The 20,311-nt window shown below is 31.8% G+C and overlaps 1 protein-coding gene across 26 annotated transcripts in view; it reads right to left on the bottom strand.

Moving 5' to 3' along the window:
* The window catches only part of LOC108692693 (calcium-activated potassium channel slowpoke), a 104,345-nt gene that overhangs the window by 82,931 nt on the left and 1,103 nt on the right, over positions 1–20,311 (bottom strand). The window lies entirely within an intron of this gene.

Raw genomic sequence — 20,311 nt, 5'->3', positions numbered from 1 at the left:
TTATATCTATATAATTTTGTTATATATTTGTTATTTTGTTATGAAAAAGTGATATATACATATATATGTTATTATACAATAAAGTAATAAATATAATAAAATTATACTCTTTATAAAAGAAGATCTATGCAATTAGTGTGAAAAAGTGATTAGCATTGTCAACAGTTTTTTTAGGTTCCAAAACAAATGTATTGATAAATCGATCGCAGCGATAAATCTTGATGTAAAAACGCAGCTTTCGAAAGGTTAAATATACTGCGCAGGCATACATTTTCGATCAGCCATAATACAACGTGCTCGACCCACTTCCGTTAAAATTAGAGGCTCTTCCGAGAGAGCGTTAGGGCAGCATAAGCTTTTGGTCATCCTTGGCCACTCTGCGGGCGCCCTTCTATCTCCGGTGGCCAAGCAACAACTCGAGTGCGAATAAACTGCAGGTTGACACCCACACACCAGCACGGCGGGCATTCATGCAGTTTCTCGAGTGCGGGTGGCGACACGCGCACATTTGTAAATGTATAGCCGGCGCATTATATGCACGCTCTCGTTTTGTTTCCGCGATACCATTATGACTCCGTTTCCATTTGCGCTGCTTCTGGAATACAAACTGGTCGAGCTGGTCACTATTCGCACTCTCGGGAATGAGAAGGAGGAATTGGTGTCGTTAAATGCGTTTATGTTCTAGGAAAGCGAGTTTCCGCGGAGAAATGTAGTTTGGTATAATATGAATTATAGTTTCTTGGTACTCGCCATTAGACTCGCTAAATTCATAATTTGCACATTGTCACAGTAAAAAGTATCAGTAATTTGCAGTAAAAAGTAAAGGAGAAATGGAGAATTTTGTAATGGAGAAAAACGTAGATTGTTTTTAATAAGAGCTTCTGACTATTAGAAAATTACAAAGTATATAATTCAAAAGGAAAAAGAGCAAGAGAGAAAATGATATTTGCAAAAGAATTCCAAGAAAACGAGATTTCACTTCGTAGAATACGAAGAAGTGCAAGAAATTCCAATTAGGAGATAGCATGATAAAAATTGCGGGTGGATGATAAACGATCGGGAAATCGCGTATATCAAGATGTAACAACGGAAGGTGACGCATTGTAATTTGCATGAAGCTCGAAGCATCGACAGCACGCGAGTAAAAACGTGTCATGGAGTCGCATGTATATGCGCTCTCTGTACCGTGACAATATCGTATTATTGGCCGATAAGAATGCAACGTTTTCATACGACTATTCGTGCGACAGTACGTTCCACAGGGTTAAAATAGTTCTAAGCACGATGAAGGACGCTAATGCACGAGACAGACAACAAATGAGGACACGGAGGCCGAAGGAAATACAATATTATGATACTTCTCATTCTACCTGCTTCGGTATCCTTCGAAGTTTCATCCTTTGTTCGCTTCTATGTTTATGCGCCTCTCTTGTATCTCGTCGGAATAATCAAAATCTAGCTGCACGAAATTCGGTACCAGGCTGCCAGCGAATATATATTGTATATAAAAACGATAGGAAATAATAGGATAGAGAAAAGATCGAATTAGTTCAGTAAACACACGAAGCGAATTATCCATAAATCTATTTGTAATTTATGCTCGTTATAATGATTGTTAATTCGAGCTTTAAATGATTCTTTTATTTCCACGTGGATGTGCGCGTGGGAGATCTGTATGCAAATTGCCCAATTTCATGTCGCCAATTTACGAGCAACTGAATGCGATCGTAAACTATCACAAGCTAAATTATAATAGTAAATAATTATAATAGTAAATAATGTAAACTGTTATTAGACATAAATTGTTGTATAATACTTGTTAGTATTACAACGTATAAAGAACTTTTCAATCACTTATTTCTTAAAAATTGATGCTTGCTTAATAATCAACAAAGAGAAAATCGTCTCGCTATTTATTTTTTATATTTCAATAAGTATCCACTGAAATTAATAGAGTAGCATAATTTTATTATTCACTTACTTAGATATGATTTAATGTCTAAAAATGCTACAATTTTCTCAATAATGAATGTCTTCGTAATATCATAACACTAAAATGATCGTCATACTTTACAATTGTCATTATTTCTAGCCAGATAATTATTTTTAATTTTGCAAGATTTTAAAATATGTAAGTAACATGTAAGTAATTCTATAAAATTAAAATGAATTGTTTAGCTAGAAACAATGGCATAGAACAATTAATAATACTAACCTGACAGAAATCGATATAACTACAATTAAGATCTCACACGCATGGTAATTAAAAAAGCGAGTATACATAAGCAAGAGACGTATTTATAATCTCTTTATCCTGCCGTTGGCATACATAATCCTAGCTTTTGTTCGTGTCATGGCCATGTGTTCTGCCACCTACGGTAATTAAGTCTCTCTTAACTAAAATCCGTCACACGCTTGTACTTGTTTCCTTTGCGTAAAGCCTTACAAAGGCACCTTTTCGCGCGTTTTAAAAAGATACCAAGTTTTTCGTTATTCGATAATTATTCTTCTTAAATTGCAATTATAAAAGCACAACCACGTTGACATATAAGAGATATTGCATGCTAAAATAATACATGTATTAAGTTTAAATGACGTCGTTCCAACCGACACCAAATAAATCATTCGCTTATCAAATATTTGATAAAATCAATCGCATTTATGACGCATTTATTGAGTGTGGGAAAAAGTTCGTGGCGTTTTTCCCGCTAGATGGCATTAAATGCTCAGCAGTCGGCAACTACTAATTGCATCGGCAACACTAGACATGCATTATAAAGTGACATTTTAATCTTTGTTTTGAGCCGAAAAAGATTGAAATCGGTGAAGTGGATCAAAAGTTATTTTATTTTGAAAATGGAAATAAATAAGGAAAAAATGCGCTACATTTTGCAGTATCACTACGATAAAGACAAGAATGTTGCACAGGCTTGCGAAAAAATTTGCGCTATTTACGGTGAAGATACTCTATCAAAATCAGCAGCACGGAAATGGTTCACTCGCTTTCGTGCTGGAAATTTCGATGTGAAAGATGAACCTCGCTCCGGTCGACCAATGAAAAATCCGATGAAATCATGGTAAAAGTCGAGCGTGATAAGCATGTGAGCACTGTAGAGATTGCCAGGGAACTGGCATCGACCACAAAACAGTTTTAAATCATTTACACAAAGCTGGATACAAAAAGAAGCTCGATATTTGAGTTCCTCACGAGTTGAGTGTTAGGAACATGATGGACCGAATTAACATTTGTGATATGCTACTGAAATGAAATTGAGCCATTTCTGAAGAGAATGATAAAAAATGGTGATAAAAAATGGATCACCTATGACAATCCAACTAAAAAAAGATCATGGATAAAAAAAGGAGAGAAGGCGCAAGCAATCGCAAAACCTAGATTAACGAGGAAGAAGGTGATGTTGTGTGTGTGATGGGACTGGAAGGGAATCGTTCATTATGAGCTGTTATCGTCCAATCAAACAATTAATTCCGAACTATGAACAACTGCAGAGATTACAAGCAATTGAGAGGAAGCGACCAGAATAATCAATAGGAGAGGTATCGTCTTCCATCACGACAACGCTCGACCACATCTTTGATGACTCGGCAAAAATTGCGAGAGCTTGGCTGGGAAGTTTTAATGCATCCACCGTATAGTCCTGACATAGCACCCTCAGACTATCATTTGTTTTGGTCTCTGCAGAACTCTCTTAATGGTGTAAAGTCAGCTTCAAAAGAGGCCTGTGAAAATCACTTGAAGCAGTTTTTCGATCAGAAACCACAGACAGTTCTATCGCGATGGAATTATGGCTCTGCCCCAAAAATGGCAAAATATTATAGAAAATAATGGAGCATATTTGGTTTAAGTAAATTAATTTCAATACTCTAAGAAAAACACTTTAATTTTACTAAAAAATCGCCACGAACTTTTTCCCATATGTATGCAACTATTATAATTCAATCATGTTATTATCGTAACAACATTGCACTTGTGATATGCGCTGTACATTAGAGAATTACAACATTACTGTACTAATGTACATTATTCCATTTACAGAACACCGACACTAGTCTTGTTTCAACAAATATTTGATATATTGAGACTGAAACACATAGAACATTTCACACAAAACTTGGCTAATTGTAATTATAATAATGTATTCTTGATGAATTCAAAAAATTGAATTATTTCAGTTTTTGAAAACTTTAAAAAACTAAAAAGAAGATTTAATCAATGCATTTAAATATAATTTTTTTAAAGTGATATATGTATAGATAGAATATTATACAATAAATATTATTTAATATGAATATTATAAAATATATACGTTTTATTATATAATTTTGTTGAAAAATGTATATAAAATTTTATTATAAATATAATATATATAATTTTTAATATAAAATGTAACTAAAGGAAATGTAAAGGAAATCTAATTGAAATAAATCTTACTTTTTATTTCATTTTTTATCTCATAAATGCGCAGTCCTTGACTGGCGTGACACTAAAATACGTACAATTATCTGCCAGTATTTTATATTTTTATTCGTCGGTTATATAAGAGTCGTTAGCCTGAAAGTATACCCAGATAAGATAAAGATAAAACAAAAATAATTTATTTATTTAGACATTATTTATTTAGAGAGGTAAAAGATTGTAAATTGTTTCGTTGCATTACACATATTGTTGCGCTCCAATGTGTACTGCAAATCCAATATCTATAATGCATGTTCAGTATCATATTATTTCCCTCGATAAAATGATATAGCAAAATGTTCAATCCTCAACCTTGGATTATAATAAATTCGAAATATTTTATTAATAACAAATACTGTTGAATATATTTTAATTACTTTAATGGCAAAACATTTACTTTCATTTGTTCTTATATTCTTTATTACACGCTTCTGAAATCATATAATTTCAAACGTAAATTATAAATAAGAATCAACACAAACATGCTACCTACATTAAATAATTAAACTATAAATATATCAAAAATAAAATAAAAAAGAAGATTTAATAACATTATTACATTAAAATCCATTATTACGAAGTAACCAGAGCTAGAGTTATAATTTGAGTGGCCTACAAAATTGTCTTCTTAACGTTATTATATCTCTATGTAATATAGTATTATAAATCTCTACGCTTCTCTCTTCATAGGACGACGCTTCTCTATGACAAAGGAAAAACGTAGTTTCTAAACTACCTATCCCTCGTTTTCCTATCATGAATAATAACTCAATATTAGCGAGTCTCGTGATATCGTCGTTCAACTATCCCGTCGGCAGGCTGTTGATTACTTAAAGCATTATCGGTCCCAGTCGGCTCATTGCGTCGTCGTTTATGTTTACGAGAACGCTCCAGGGGGAAACCACAAACACCAAACGTGATCCACTCGTCTTGCCCAAAGCGAGTCATAATCGACTCGCCACAGTAAGTTGATTCACGCCGAAAACCCTGAACGCTATTTTCGCCTATGCAGAGGGATAAGATTGGCAACGAGCGGGAACGAATCATCGATGATGGCGTACATAGAGCGACTGGCACGACGACGCTCGCGATGAAATTAGCGTACCGAGAAGCATGCGGAACATTACTGTCGCCATCGTCGTTTCCATCGTCATCGTGGTCCTTGTGGTCATCTTCGTTGTCATGCGTCCGCATAGAGAGCAAGACTGTCGGAACATCTATACAACGTTCAGACACCTTAGATAGCTGCGTTACGACAGCCATTAGCACCGACAGACGTGCTATTAGTGTTACGCGATTTCGTTCGACGCACGTAATTGACTGACCGCACGCAGCTTCCTGTTCCATGCGAAAATTCTCCGAAGGTTCGTTATCGCTGCGGAAGTTTTCGATAATAACGTAATGTTGAAAGGTATTCGCGACATTGCTGTGCTCTTGATACGTACAAGCTGTTGAACAGGAAGACATATGCCTTGAAAGATATATGCTTTAAATTTCTTCTTATTATTGATAAAATAATTTTTGATAGATTCGAAATGGGAAAAATAGTTTTACTGGAGTGTTTAAAAATTACTAGATACAGATCTGTACTCTCTGAAAATAATTTCTTGAGCTATCAAAATTATCGAGGAAATAATCACTTAATGTAATTGTGAGACAGAGTCCCCGAAATCATAAAATTTATGAAATCCTTTGTATAATCCGATAATTATACAACCACGAGAAATTGTATAATATTAGATAAAATCATTTATTTTATCAAATGACCTCGTATGTAATGAAAAAAATTATTGTAATCAGATGAAATTGTACGAAATCAAACGAGATCATGGATAATCTATAGGACAATATTTTAATTAGGTACCCTCTCGAAAATTATTGTATGCTCAAGCATGAGTAATGTTGCAAAAAATTTTGACATTCTAATAATCATCTTGAGCGTCCTACACACTACTTTGATCCAAAGTTATTTTCAGATCTGTATCTAACTAAATTATTAGGTACTTCAGCAAAATTATTCTTTCCATGTATGTACATATATAAAATCCAAGTTTATACCCATAAAAGACATAAATGTGAGAATACGGATTAAAATTTAAAATTGTTATCTGTAATTAAATGTAAGTTAATTAATTAACTACACCGTGACATTTGCTTTATTTCACGTGCGAGCTCTCGTTTTAGTATATTCTTTCGCAATTGTTCCATTATTTTATCAATATTATAGCGTGTTCCTATATATAAAGTACTTGCCTCTGCATGCATCCTATAATAATCGTATGTATGTTGAGGACTACACGTATAAATTAAATTTACCATACTATATACATGATGCAGCGAGCTTTCAGCATGAACGTATTACATTCACACTGCATTAAATTCAATTTCGTTTCGTGTACATCATTAATCAATTTTATTCACTGAACTATTAAATTTATTTACAACCTAAAGAAAAACTTGAGAGAAACGTCGATTATCCATAAAATTTTAAACATATTTTTTGTCGATTAAACCTTGTTTATCGATGGTTATAGATAGAATGAATAAATAAAGAAAAGAATATATGTCGTAATATTATGAAAATTAATTTATACACAAATTATATACAAACAATTTATTTACATACGCTTTACCTGTAAGTTCACTTTTTATTCATTATCAAAGTTATTTATATAATAATTTATGCAATAACATCGAACATAACATATTATTTATATGCCATATTGTACACGATAAATTACATATACAGTACACATTGTATATGTAACGGTACAAGACACCGAACTTACATGCATCTTGGAACTCATTGCAAAAAGGATGTAAAGTTTTTGTGATTGTACAATATTGGCTAACGGATATCGCAACGATTAATCGAACGAAGGAAGTAAAGAAAAATGGATACACGAAGTTCCGCCCTTGCAAGTTTTTGGTTATGAAAGAAAAAAAAAAGAAAAAGCAAAACACATAAAGTGCAAGAATATAGTCTATACTTGCAGGCGACTAACGATATATTAAATCGTGGAGGTGAGTTCGATTTGATTTCGCATACTCCAATTTTACTTTTTTTTGCAACGTGGCGTACAGCTGTGAATGACATCCCGATGGGGATGGGAATGAGTGAAGGGATGAATGCAATCAGGATAGCTGAGCGGTAAATTAAAAGTGGGTTTATGCACGAGTATCGATTAAAACATTCCACGCTCGCACTTGCTGGAAGAGGACGACTCGCCGAAAATAATAATTTATCACGAAAAATTACTGAGTTTAAAATGCCAATTAATATTCTCACGTATCTTTATATCATATATTTGCATTTGACACACGCGCCTTTTAAACAAAAATCAAATAAATCTGATGAGATTATACTTATTGATAAATTCAGTGCAATATTTTAAAAAAACATAAAAAAGTATGTATACAGAGTGTCTCACTAAAGGTGTTATAGACTGTAACTCATTAAATTTGTGTTTTTCTATTTAGTATCAAAGATAACTTCATACAATGACATTACTTAGTTTTTTCTAGGAATAACTTCGAATATTTGAAAATCACATTTGCTTTTTCAATTTAAATCATACACCTTTTTTACATAATATAATTCTTTTAGTTATTCTCTTTCTGCATATAAAAGTATTAAAATAAAATTATCAAAAAAAATCAATAGTTTACAATATATTTTATATTTTATTCTGACACATTTTGGAATATAATATATCTCGTAAATTATTAATTTTTTCATAATCGTATCTTAATATTTTTATATATAGAGTAATGAGATGAATCAATTGATGTAAAGAGAATACAAAATTACTTTTTACAAATATTATGTAATTGCATTTTGCAAACAGCAAATTATTTTGAAAAGCATCTACATGATTTCTTTATACCACTTATGTATGTAAAGATAAATTAATAATTCATTTGTATCAATTCACTTCTCTCTCTCTCTCTCTCTCTCTCTCTCTCTCTCTCTCTCTCTCTCTCTCCTCTCCCCCTCCTCTTACTCTCCTATCCTCTCCTCTCCCCCTCCTCTTACTCTCCTATCCTCTCCCCTCCTTCCTCCCTCATTCCCCTCTCCCTCTCCTCTCTTTCTCTTTGTAAAAGTATTTACAATATTGAAGCAAATGTTCGATTACATTTGTGATTACGTTCAGCTTTAATTCCGATTCTAAAGCATTGCAACGTCAAACTTTTGACAGAATTATAAAACAATAGCGCTCTTTCGCATTGCTCGTTAGTTTATTCAATCACGTAACCGATTACTATTCGGGCGACAATAAATGTGATACAAAGTTTCGGTGCTAATCTCATTTTTACGACGCTGTGACCCTCCGTGACGATAGTTTAAATTGCGGAAAAGCGCATGAAAACCCAATTTCGCGAAGCGACGGATATCACGTACAACGGGGCTGTAACCCAGTTTCGACGGACGGAAATGCGTCTCACTGTGCGCAACGCGACGTGAATGAATGTTAGTGCGTCACGATCTTCCCTATTGCCTTAATTTTCCCTCCTTCTATCTTCTGGTTCCTTTCGCATCATTTCTTTCTTTGACCGATTGTTCCAAGTAGTCCTCTCTCTTCTCTTGACTCTTAAGTAATTTCAGTGGATATGTCAGTTCCAGTTGAGAAGAGTTGTAGAAATCTCATTTCTCGTCCAGCATTTTGTCGATAGTCGCGTCGTGTAAAGAAAGAAACCAATTTGCTACTTAAGTAATGTTGCTACGATAAAATTAATGTACAACTATATTTGTTAAACTAAACTATGTTTCTTATCCAAGAAGAACAAAAAAGTATTTACCATCTTTGATAGATAAAGTATGAATATTTTTTGCAAAAGTGCTTTTTATCGTGCAAAACATATATACATGCAAAAAATCAAAATTAAATATGTTAATAAATAAATTCATTTGGAACAAATAAATACATTTAGAAATCTCTTGTACTCATTTAATACAATAAAAATTAAAAAATTTTTTAAATATAAGTAAAGTCTGAAAATATTATTTAATTTCACTTTTAATTAATTTAATTTAATTTATTTAATATGAAAGAATTGCATGACAAAGAGTTGGACAACCATTTATTAATTTAAATTTTAAAATTGAAACGGAAAGATGAGGGATATTTCTAAAACTATGAAATTTTCAAGATCGTAATTTTTCCTAGAAATTCGATAAAGCAACAACTTTTCGACATTTCATATTGTTCATGTTCGTTAGAAGCATTCAATTTACTGCACAATGAAGAAGTTAACTAACTGGCGAGTTTGTACATTACCATCAGTTCCACGGACGATCAACTCCTAAAGTGATAAGCGAGTAGTGTAATGCTTATTTGAAGATCGATACGGTTGTTTACTCAACTTACAGCGCATGAATATTACTGCACGACAGCGCGCACACACGTCCAACTTTCTATATTATATATTTCTATATAATCACGTCCTCTGTCCTGCTAAAATCGATTAATGCCGCTATACTACGTAGAAATAGTATCCGCAGTAATATCACAGTGGGTGACAATTTTTTCTCGATCGACGTAGTCATAGAATATTTATAAAAAAAAAAAAACGAGCAGATCCCGTTGTAACCAAGAGTCCCTGTTCTGCTTTTTAAGATTGCAAAAGGATATAGAAATTTAACTGTTTCTTTGTTGAAAAGTAGAAATTGCTAATTTGTCTTTCAGTCTTTTCAATCGGAAAATGTTCACTCTCATCTTCGATCTTTTTCTTGTTTGGTATTGCTTGACCGACATAGATACTTCGAAGCTCTCAATTCATTATCTGGTTCAGAAATATTTTTACAGCGAATCGTCGAACATTTTATTGCGTATCATGAATCCAAGTTTAATCTACGTATTCGGCGAAGTGGCCATCCAACGGATGCCAAAAGCCGAAAGTACTTACGAGCGAGTCGAAAGCCGAGCGCGTCACTTGACAGCTGCATAACGCAAGGCTACGTGATCATGCCACGTGGATTATGATCTGTCTACATATTTGCAGGTCGGTTTAATTTTATACGCGTCGAAAAGCTCGACGCCATCAAGGCGCTATATCAAGGCGCTTCTCGAAAATTGTGATTATGTATCATCTTCCAGAAGTTTACAGTATCGTCGGATACCCTTAACGAAATTAAATCCGCTGTTGCACACGTCTTATCAATAATTACCTATTTCTCACGGATATGAGAACTGTCCGGATATATCCGAATGATAACGATTCCAGCACCGCTAACATACGATCGAGGAGCGATCCATGTATAATATAGTTTTAAGAGTTAAATCTGGGTTGACTCCACGGTTAGCCAACTAATTACAAGGATTTCGTAGTTAATCCCGCTTCAACTTTCGGGTCACGTCGTATGAATCGACGTCACTTAAATGTCTGGGAAACGGATGGATTTAATACGCCACCTGAACCTCTAATGCAAAACCGTTATAGCCGTTTCTAACGAGACCAGATGTAACGTACGATAAGATGCGGAGGATTCGCACCCCGGATTTCGAACCGTACTCCTGTAGATGATCCTTCCTTAACCCAGTTGACACAAACTAATATAACATTAATGTTATAATTTTAAATGTAAAATTGTTTACATTCAACAACATAAACATAATAACATATGATATTATACAACAGTTGCGCATTGTTGAATGTGGTTATAACATTGATATTAAGGATATTCTCTACATTTTTTGGAGTGGAATTTTTACTCTAAAGAGTAAAAATTAAACTAATTTTGAAGAAAAGTGACTCACAATTTTTAATTTTTAAAAATGAGATTTCACTCTTCAGAGTGAGATTCATCTCTCTAAAAATTTTAAAATATATAAAATTATGTGTTATATTACTTTTAATTGCTGTCGACTGGGTAATACATAGTATGTTAGTCATTTTATAAATGTGCTAATTTTTTAATTATTTTCCTCGTATTGAAGACACAAAGAATCCATAATTTTTAATGTCTAATATGTATTACTCCTAATATGATTTTTTTATTTTATTTTTTAAAAATTAAAATCCGTATTTTGACGACAAACGAAAAAAGAGAGCTCTTACAATTCCACACATTTTTTTTTTACATGTGCGAAACGAATCGTAGTTGAATCTCATCCTTGCTGTGACAGAAATAGATGAATGTTCTCTAAAATCATTTCTTTCAGTTTCAGATATTCTTTCTAGCATCTCCTTCAAGCTCTCTCCGCGTTGCCGCAACGGCAGAAACTCCTCATTCAGTCTTAAAAAACTGTTCGGTCTGACGGTTTCGTTTGCGGCACTTGGCATATCGATCGCGCCAGATAGGTTGGTCATGCTGAATTAAATATACTTCAGTAGGTACTCTATGAGACGGTCACGACGGATATTCTGTAACTCGATAAGTCCTAATGCGAGAAATAAGACTTGCGTCGTCGGCTTAAAGATGTCACGATTGTGGCTTCGCACTTCTTATCCGATTATACATAATGTGAAATGTATAAACGTTATGTTATATTACTTCTTAGCTCCGCCTTTCAATTTTTGTTTTATTTAATTTAATATGAATAATATTTTGATGATGCACGTATTAAAATTACTGTTAATATACATATATAGTGTTGATAATATTTGATAGATTTGGGAATAATTTGAATTCAAATTAAATTTTATTTTTACAATTATAAAATCTAAAATTTAAAAAAAACAAATAATTGAAAATATCATTTTTCTCTAAGATCTCTCTATTAAAATAATGTTCTTTCTATCTATACATATAATATATGACAGATATATATAGAGTATACATGTAATTATCAAATATATAGGTATAATTGTGCTGATATACAATACTCGTTACAAAACTAAATCAAGATAATATGTATCCATTAATATTAATAATAATATTATATTATATTATGTTATATTAATAATACCTGATTATAATGTTAATAATAATTATTTTATATAATATAATATAACATTTATTATGACAAATAATATATTATTGCGTAACGTTTCTTTTTATATATCTTGCTTTATTTATTTATTTTATCTTAAAATACAAAGAAAATACGTTATCAATATTAAGAATATTCTCATTTGTTCTTTTTTATTAGTTCCCGTAGAAATCATCTTTTATCGAATCCATAAAACGAGTCACATCGAGATTTCGCTTTTTATATTCTTCATCATTCTAAGTTTGGAACACATATTATATGTATCATGCATAAAAAAATCACGCTAAACAAAATTTGGAAACATACTTCAATAGCTTGGAAATAGACAATCGCAAAATCAATTTCTTTTTTTTATCAGAAAAACTTTTTTTTTATTTCTTTTTTTTCTATATAAGTTTAATCAGACATAATTCATATTATTTGATATCAAATTGTCTCTTATCACTACAAAAGTAATTTTATCATGCGCAATTTTATCACATAAAATTGTGATAACATTTCATTGTTATAGACTATTGACATTTTTTTCAAAATAAATAATTCATTACTTATGAATTTACGTTTTATTTATCTTGAAAATGCAAACAATAATAATACTCCTCTGCCTTGTATTTTTCCTATATCAACAATCAATATTGTCTTGTTTCATAATCATGTTCAAAGAATTCCGAACATCTAGATCTCTTCCAGAAAATAACAGAGGGAAATTCTGCATCGTGAAATTCTTCGATATTGACATGGCATCCTGGGATTTTGCATTAATTCATCTGGTAACCATATCTTATCTTTCCCACGAAAAAATATTCCGCGAATATGAAACGCTCTTTAAAAGGAATGCGACATCTTTTCCTACGCAAGAAAAAAGAGTGCACTTTGCAACTTCAGTAGTGCAGGAACTCTGTTTTGTACATAGCTATATGTATATACGGAATGTTCTAGTTCCAAAGCTAATTAACTTTCATTTACAAATATCTTTACTCAATTTAAAATTGATTTTCATTTGAAAAATTTTAATTTATTATAATAATACTATTTTTCATTCTAGTCTCTTTACAAATTGTCTTTAATTCTGACATTAAAATTTCATTAAAATAATATTTACATTAATATAAATAAAGGTATTAAGAGACAAAGATTTAAAGAAATTCGAGAATCTGATCCTGAAATTTCTAAACTCCCAATGGTCCGGTCGCTTGTAAATTAATAATATTTGCTTAAAAATTAGTAATATTTGAGTATTTTTATAAAGAATTGGTACGAAAGCGGACAAATCGGACACGGAAAAAGCAAGGCATTTTTGTAAAGAGATGAGAAAAGATATTCGTGTGTACGTGTACGTGTATCGATCGACGTATCTTTGTCGTACTGAATTAAACATACCCGAGTCCGGGCAAGACGACATCAGTTGGTCTATAACTCGATGAGCTTTAACACGAGAAATAAGACGCGAGACACGAATTTGAAAATCGTTCGTGAAAATAGCAATAACAACCAACATTCGATGCCTCATTCGTGTTACATTGTGTCTAAGCGAAGTAACTTTTATCACAGTAATGTTATCTTCGTCATCGGTTGCCGCAGAGGTAAATGTCAACGACGTTATTGACGGATAAAGTGCATCAACGCAGCGTGCACGATAGCGTTGAAACTTATCTCTCGTCATGTCGATACTGCGGCAAGTACAAGAAAATTTTAGAGATGGAATTGAGTGCTCAATCATAAAAAAACTATCATCTCGTATCATCTCTCTTGTAATTCTCCACAATATTATATAATATAACGTTTAATGATTAAATTCAAATAGTATTATTATTATCCTACTTTCTTTGTCTTTTTTCTGCTTTATGTACAATATTCGCGATATATAATATGACATAATTCTATAATAGTAACGCTGACTTCCCTACGATTCCGCTTCGTTATCCATTTTCGGTGAAAGAAACTAATTTTATAAAATCGGTTTAAGTATTCAAATCGAGTTTGAAGAATGAATCTTATAACTAAGCGATTTACGTCAACTATGATTTGACCATTGATCAACATTAATAGAATTATCTCTAATTATCACACAATAGCATATAATGATATTATTTTCATTATTTCAAATACAAATAATTACAATAATCAATCGCAAAATTTATAGCAACTATAATTAAATAATATTTACTAATTTATAAAATAGGGAAATATTATTACTTGTACATATGTTTTTTTTAAATATGTGTATATTTATTGAAATATAACAATCTGAAAAACCATTATTTCAAAAACAAAAAGTAAAATGATCGCATAATTTTTCTATCCCAATCTGCAAAATGACATTAGTTGTTCTACCTCCAAAGTATTGATGTTATCGTGACCTACTATCCTATTTCCTTTGCAGAATACTGCGCATGCATTTTAACAAGCGACAGCAATTTAACGAGCAACATTACGATAAATATCTTTTCCATAATATTCAATAACTTACGTATGTGTATTATTCGTGTAAAAGTGTTTATATTATTTATGCGCGTGAATAAATTGAAATGTATGTGCTGCAAATGTAATGTGTACGTATATGTATATGTATATTATACCACGTTGCGGAAGAATTCTGAATTTTTATTGGTTTTCTGTTCTGTTCGATTCTCTCGGATTTATTTGTAATAATTATAAGATATCAAGAGACACGTATTTATTTTTTATTTAAGAGAAATAAATCTATTTTCACTCAAAACGATCTCTTCCTCCCCTCCTCCTCCTCCCTCTTTCTCTCTCTCTTAGTGCTTAAATATTTTAGAATAAATAAATTTATATACGTATCCAATTCTGCTAATCTTGCTGAAATCATTTTCAATCTTGAACAAAACTATAGTAATAATATCACTTGAAGCAATTTAATAATTTTGGTGCTAAGCATCTTAGAAGAATATTAATAATTGATGAATATGAATAATTTGATGCTAATCTAAGCATATCTTAAGAATTGTAAATAATTTAATTTATTGCGAAAAATATCATCTCAGCCAGGATTTGAAAATCTTCCGAGATAATTTTTATTTTTTAAATATTTCTTACTTCATAAGAAGTGAAAAATTATTTTGAATTATATTATGCCATGATTATATATAATAATATAATTAAATAATTTACGTAAACGATTTTCAAAATAAAATAGATGGTCGCATTTTTGTATAAAATCAAACAGCGTTCTCATATTGTTCGCCCGAATCTTTGTATATTTTCCTATCTTTATAATAAATAAAACATCAACAAATATATACTCAAATTGGAGCAAAAACTGGACATTAATTTCTACATAAAAAATATGCAAAACGTAGATTTCTGAAGTAGATCATCACGTAAACATAAATCGCGGATGTATAATTCATATATAGTTGTCTGTCGTGTGGTTATTTGTATAATTTGAACACGCGTTGTGCTACACTCCAACAGTATAAATTCTATAAATTCCTACCGGTATATTTTCGAGTGTATATTATCATTTATAGTATGCGCTTGAACATAGGCAGAACTATCGAGAAAAGTCCGGTTAAAAAAGTTTTCCGCTTGTGACGTGTCGAACGATGCATAGCGCACAGTCAACAAGACAAAAAGTTGGCTATCGAGAGACAGCTTAAATATTCGAGAAGTTTTTGGCTCTAAAACGGGCAAATCGCGTTTTACTATTTTCGCAACCAAAAAAACTGAAATTGATATGTCAAAGAGGATCAGAGCTCAACGTTCCACATAGTCAGCAAATATGAATTCTCGTGCAAGAAAATTAGAATTCGATATAATCATGCAAAAATGAACGAATATGGAACGTGACATAGATAAATATCATTAACGAGAAGCCAATATGAGCAGCTTGCCAAATTCCGTTCTTCAAGTTCTTCTTATCAAGCATTTCATGAGTATATAAAGTTGTTGAAAAGAATTTTAATTAATTAGCTATCAAAATTAATTAATTAGCGTATAGATAATTTTGTTACGTTATATTATTCATTAAAAGACATTGTTAAATATTCAGAAAGTAAAAATAATCTCTCAATTAAATTAATAACTTTTTTTATTCACTCATATCTTAGCACTTAAGTTTATACATTTATTTTAAAAATGTAATATAAAACATTGTATTAAAAGAAAATTAGAATATATCAAGGTATTATATTAAGTCCAAATATATTACATTGTTACTTTGTATTTGTTTTGAGGATAAACGTAATTTAAAACCGCAGAAACTTTTTACTATTTCCATTTCGCTATGACTTTATAAATGACAGTAATATCATAAAATGTTATGAATGTTAAATATCTCTCGAAATAAAATTATTCAGTTTACTTGCAAATGTCACAGAACTAAATTTGTAGGGGATAAAATTCTGTCGTTAACTTAAAAAATAAAAAAATGATATTTAAAGCGAGAGTAATTCGACTTTTCTATAAAAGCAGCGTCTAGACAGTGTAATGTTTCTTGATTTATACTTTGCATCTCTGTAATTACTTGCTACTAGACTAAAGCCGAAAACTACTGCTTCTAATCTCAATTCGATCCGAGATCACGAAGGTCGATACAAGTTTAGTTTCAATGGTGCCAGCACATATTGGGATCAACTCCCAAAAATCAAAATTGGTTTATACTAGACTTCGTCTAGCAAACTTGCGAATATGTATATATGCCATTTAAAATTTAGATTGTTTAATTAAGATACGAATCATATCTCTACAGCTACTTGATACTTGATTTCAAATAACAAGAAATATTACGTCGTCGAAGGTTAATTGCCAATGTTCTAATGTCAAAAGCACATAAATTCTATCAATGTAAAATTATACACGACAAAAAAAACAATATTTTAAGCCTTCTTTAATATTCACTATTCAATCTTTAAAAGCGAGATTATTTTCCACGCTCATCTGACATTTTTGCATAAAAATTAAAATTTTAATCTATTGATGAATTGTACCATAAAGAAACAATATTTCATTTTTCAACGGTTTTAATATATCATACAAACTGCTTGACCTGAATTCTATTTCACAAAACAACTTCGTAGTTTTTATCTTTTTTTCTTTGTACTCTTTCTTTACATAATACTGTTTTGCATTTCGACTTGTAAAATTAAAATTAAAAAATGTAAACTGAAAAAGTGAAAATAATCAATATTAACTTGGTCAACAAAATCTTCATGTAAGAAAAATACTTCAAAAATGGAAATATACCGTTTTCTTTACAAATTGTTTCTCATTTAAAGGTTAATAAATTTTCCTGACAACATTATAGCACAGTCTGAATCCTCTCAGAGTTGTGAATAATGTAAAATGTTACAAGCTCGCTGACCAGCAAGAAACTTGTACACAATATTTAACCACATTAATTTTATAGCTGAGTAGTAATGGTCAGCATGTTGTCAGACAGTAACTGATTGTTAATTAATTATGAAATGCATCTTAACACGGTAACTATTAATATTAAATAACTTGTAGAAATTTCATTTAGATTAACTAGAACTAATGTTAATTTTATATTAATGATTCAAAAAAATTAAAAATAAATAACTTCTAAATATAAGAAATGTGTATTATTTAAAACTTGTTTATTAGTACTATTAAGAAAATTTTCAAAATTTAGAAATTTTTCTTGTTTAATGATACAAAAGAACTGATATTATAATTAGTAATATCATCTTTATCATCCTTCAGAGATATAATGATATATTTTTCTCGTTAACCAAACAAAGATTTTTAATATAATCTGTTGCGCTTTTTGGCGAAAAAATTAATGGAGTAAAGTCGATAGATTCAGAAAGTAAAATCGAGAACTCTCAATTGAGATTATTGCAATATGCGTGATTTCGGATTGCATGATCGAATCGATAGACAAGCAATGTCTACAATGTTATTTATATAGGAGAATATTAAAATCGTTTCGCCAATGTCCTTGTCATCAATAAACCGTACCATCAATGGCGGTTTGCTGTCGGCCGTGATTGAAATCCGCGATCGGCAATATAGCGAAATTCCTATTAGTCACAGTTAAAATTGAAGGGATGGGAGGAATAAAGACATAATTTTATTTAGGCCTTTTTTCCGGCAATTAGCTCTTTCATGTAACATTGATCGAAGTATTCTAATTTCTTAAAGGCATTACATAAATTCATTTAATATTGTACTCATTTGTATATTATAATAAAAAAGTAACAAGTTATTTTAATTTATATTAATATCAAGATTTTGTAATTAAGCCTTTATTCCATCCATTCCCTCAATTGTAATTACAATTTGAACTTTGTCGACTCGATTTCACATGATCGGCTGCAGTCTGTCGTCAGACTCGGCCTCCACGAGTAGGCTAAATTTCTGCAAGGGCATGACATCGATAACTTTGCGTCACCGCAAAATGCGGTACAAGTGCACGATCTAATTTTTTTCCACAGCAAACGGAAAAACCAACAATTGAGTCTTGCATTTCTTCTTCGACGTAGCTCTCAAAATTACTCTAATGTAACTACATGATCGTAAATTGGGACTTGTTCTCTCGATTTATGCTCCTAGTAGAACGGAAGATTCTCTTCCCGCCTGACTATAAAATTTGAATAAAGCCATTCATAAATTGTGCACTGCCTTCCCGCCTGACTTAACGCATTCAACCGGAAGCAGGGGCAAGGATGTAAGAAGAAGAATAGCCAACCAAAAGATGGCTACTCATGTTTAAGGAGCAAATGTATTCGCGAGTGTTGAGCGTTCCGAAAGATTATCCAAAATAGAACCAAAGACAAGAAAGAGCCCACCGGATTGGTCACGATGGCGACGGAAACTCACTTTCAGGGTGGAACACGCACTGCGTAGAAGCCACCCCTCTACTTCGGGACTGTTGCCGTGTCTGGTTCCACGAACGAAAACTGGGTCACCGGCCACGTACACTCGTACTCTCATGCAAGCTCGAGGCTAGGAATCTCGTGTGCGCGCACGCGCGTGTACACGTGTAAGTGGCCGCGAATCTACGTGTATACACGTTTCGCCACTAGTTCTCACCCCGTAGAACATCCGGGATGCGCGACGTCAATCCTCGTGCGTCCGAGTAGGGCACCGCGGCGCGTGGTACGAACGGGGACGGATGAGTCCTCGATATCGAAATTCCTGCCACAATACCGTGAAATCAGAATCGAGATCGAGAGAGAAAGAGAGAACTTTTGAATTAGATTTAAACGACAGTTTAATGCCGACCCGAATTTTCGTTAATGACGTCTCGTGACTGGCACAAATCTGCACGGAACAGTTTTAATCAGTATATCCCTCTGTCTCGTCTCTTTTTCCTCTACCCTCTCAATCGTCACTCTTATCGGATTTTCTTTAAAATCAGTTTTGTACTTTCTTCGGCATATGACCTATTTAGCCAAATTGTATTTCATTTTCTGGAAATCCGATTACAAATATAATTTAATAGTATCGCAGTGGAAGAATTTTATCGAGTCTGATAAATGTTTTGCTGAGCAGACTTTAAATAGGGATTTTTGTATAAATCAAAAAATTTCTCTATTACCGTATTAGTTACAGTTGTAAGATTAAAATAATTCATGAATGTACATTGCTGTATTAAATTGTCAAACAAGTTCAACATAAAGCATTGATATTATTTTATATTGAATAGAATAGTTTCAAAATTTTGTTTAATGAAATATTATTCAAATAATTTGAGAAAAATATAACACACAACTTTGGAAATAAAAGATTTCACAATATATTTATCAACACGAAAAGTCATATTTGATTTATTATTGTTATTTATCCTTGAGTAACAATAGATGTGTAAGAGAAATTAAAGCATTGTTATTATATTTAAAAATTAATTTAAAATGTTTTATATTTCAAAATTGATACAGATTATTGTTTTCTTAATATACTTTTTAAAGATAAA

This window comes from Atta colombica, unplaced genomic scaffold (assembly GCF_001594045.1).
Source record: "Atta colombica isolate Treedump-2 unplaced genomic scaffold, Acol1.0 scaffold107, whole genome shotgun sequence".
NCBI lineage: Eukaryota > Metazoa > Arthropoda > Insecta > Hymenoptera > Formicidae > Atta > Atta colombica.
Note: the sequence above shows the minus strand (reverse complement) of the source record. Positions and strands in the feature narration are given on the sequence as shown.